The sequence below is a fragment of the Canis lupus genome, chromosome 28 (assembly GCF_011100685.1).
Source record: "Canis lupus familiaris isolate Mischka breed German Shepherd chromosome 28, alternate assembly UU_Cfam_GSD_1.0, whole genome shotgun sequence".
Taxonomy (NCBI): Eukaryota; Metazoa; Chordata; class Mammalia; order Carnivora; family Canidae; genus Canis; species Canis lupus.
In genome coordinates, this window is record NC_049249.1 from 38,211,669 (window position 1) to 38,214,535 (window position 2,867).

Genomic DNA, 2,867 nt, shown 5'->3' on the forward strand with positions numbered 1-2,867 from the left:
GTACACACACGCACACACACATGCAAATGCAAAGCAAGAAAGCCAACAACATCCGAAGAATGCTACAAGAACACAAAAGGTCTAGATTTCTCCTCACCAAGAAATACCCTCTTGTTTCCCAAAGATGGGGACTCAGGATGTTTTTCAGGCCCACAAAGAAGGGCCATTCCCTCTGACAGGCAGTGTCTCTGAGCCTGCACAATACTTTCAAACGTTCCCAGGAGCTCTCTGCACTTGTGAATGGCTAGCTGGCATTCTCGGCTGGCTGTCTCTTTCATTCCCCTCTGCTTTGAACACAGAAGGTAATGCATTTTTTTTCAATGTTTCCCAGAAGTAGTAGTCCCTACCCAAATGTATACGGTGGCGCTGGATCATAGGTGGATACTGATTGGTCGTTGCTGGGACACCATTCCTAGAAGTCCCAGGCACTGTGTCTAAGAATAATGTCAGTACATTGCAGACCCTACGGGTGCCCGTGGGCAAGATGGGTATTTTGGGATCTCAGATGGCATGGGTAATTCTGGGGCTTCTTGCAGGAGACAGGTAACTGCTATGATAACGCTGTTTTCCACTCTTTATTAAGACATGCCAGAGGAGCACTGCTAATTAAATAAACGTGAGATGAACAAGGCAACAAGAATAAATCACGAGCTATTTTGAAATAATAAAAAAAAAAAACAGCCAAAGGAAGTTGGTCGCAATACAGAAACATGAAACCGTATTTAAATGATTTTGGATTTTGTTCTAGAAGTCAGGTGCTCAGTAATCACGTAATTCCTCATTTCCATCGAATTCCTCAAGGTTCCTCTTCAGGAAAGGAGAAGAAATAAAAACACCACGGCTTAAATAATTTAAGTGGAGACATGTCTAAGGATGCGATGTGACAAAATGTCTGTAGGTCTAGCCCAGCCACCTCTTGAAGGAATATATCAATGTTTTCAAAAATTATCTCAGCACTCTAGAAAACGTTAACGCTTTTTTAATTACAAGGTTTATGTCGCTTGGTGAAATTTTAATGTAATGAAACATTCAGCTGGACCTTGTGCTGGATGTAAAAGAAAATTATTCATTGAAAATCAGACCATAGGCCACCTACTGTTTTTTTTAACAAATGGTTGAACTATCACGGGGTTACAGAACTTAACATGTAAATTGCACTAGAACTTATAATTTCTGATTCAAATCCCTGAAGACTGCCATTTAAGTCAAATATATGAGTGAAATTTTGCTTCTGTGCCATAATAATGCAGGGAAATGGTCAAAAATCTGAACATATCTAGGGTAATTATTAACCCAATAATAATGTATTTTTAGTTATTTAATCAAAGGTATAAAAATTATTAATGTCAAATTCTTCTTATAAAAACGAAGTTTTAAACACCAGCATTTAATTTCAAGGGTGACAATGCTAAATCTAACCCATTAGGGGAATTTCTTGCAAAGCCAAGTAGCATAAGCGAGAGAGAAAGATTGCTGCTCATTTTTCAGGTCATTACTAGGAAGTAGCAGAAAAGGACAATTTTTCTCCAAAATGATCTTGAACTAATTTTTAACATTAACTGAAATTGATCAATCTTCCGTAAGCTCAACTTGATCTATGGGCTAGGACAAAAACCACGAGGCAAATCGCACGGAAATCCCATGCTTCCCAGGTAAACACGGCAGGAGGCATGTGGCACCAGGCATTTCTGCCCCATGCTGGCCGCGTCCTATTGTTTTCTATTTTGTGCTGCAGGGAAATCTGAAAGGTGACTTTATGTCACCTGGTAACAGTAATAGATGTTTATTAACATCTATTAAGGGAAATAGGGAAAAAAAAAAAGGGAAAAAAAAAAAGGGAAAAACCCTTTTGCTCTCATCTCCTGAATGTTAAAAACCTATTGGTAATATAGAAATTTCAATTTTCACATCATCTGCGCTAAGGAGGTTCCGTTATCCATGAGCTCCTGCATTTTTGTGCTCCTAGGGCCCCTCTTCATCCTCGTGTATGTCCCTGGGACAAAGTTCTTGCATTTCCATTGAAAATACAGAAATCTCACCGTCTCTCCACTCTGACCGCCTATACCCCAAGGTACTACGAAGTAATATTTTATTTTTGCAGCCATGAGGTGTAAATGTATGTCACTTCACCCTGTCTCCCCCACTTTTTGGTGGTCAGTAGGACCAGCCGGAGCTGAACTCTGGTGTCCCCGGGGAAAACGAAATCTGTTCACAGTGGCTGGAAGAACAGAATAGGAAGGAGGGTCCCCAAAGTCTCCATCGACCAAATGACTCAAACTCCTTCCGCATCCAGCTTATCCACAGAACCCCCCACCCCCAGCCGAAAGTGACAAGATTGAGATATCTTTGGGCTTTTCTTGCTGGTTGTCTGAAAAAAAAAATGTGCAATTGAAACAGAGAAATAAACAGGAAAAAAAAAAAAAAAAAAAAAGAAGAGAGTTCCAGGAAAGAATCTGAATAAGCTAACAATGGGGAGCCAGCCCCTAAATATCCAAAGGCCATCTCACTGCCTAGATTCAAAGGAATAAAGTGACATCTGTAAAGAGAGTGACAGTCATCACTGCATCCTGCAGGCATCCTTCCTTAAAGACACAGAAGCTCTTGGGAGGAGCCTGAGCTCCTCTTTCCACTCCCCCCTGTACACACACACACACACACTCTCACACACGTGCTACCTCTAAGCTACTCCTACGCTGTGCCCCTCCTGGAATCCCATCGCTGGGTGTGCTCCTCACTGAGAGCCTCGGGTGTCAAAGAGCTGGGATCTCCCCCCACCACCCCAGCCCTGAAGCCGCTCCCCGCCTCCCCGCTCGTGTGGATCCCAGCAGCCCTCGAATCCACGCCCTGTCACTGCTCTTTCATCCCTA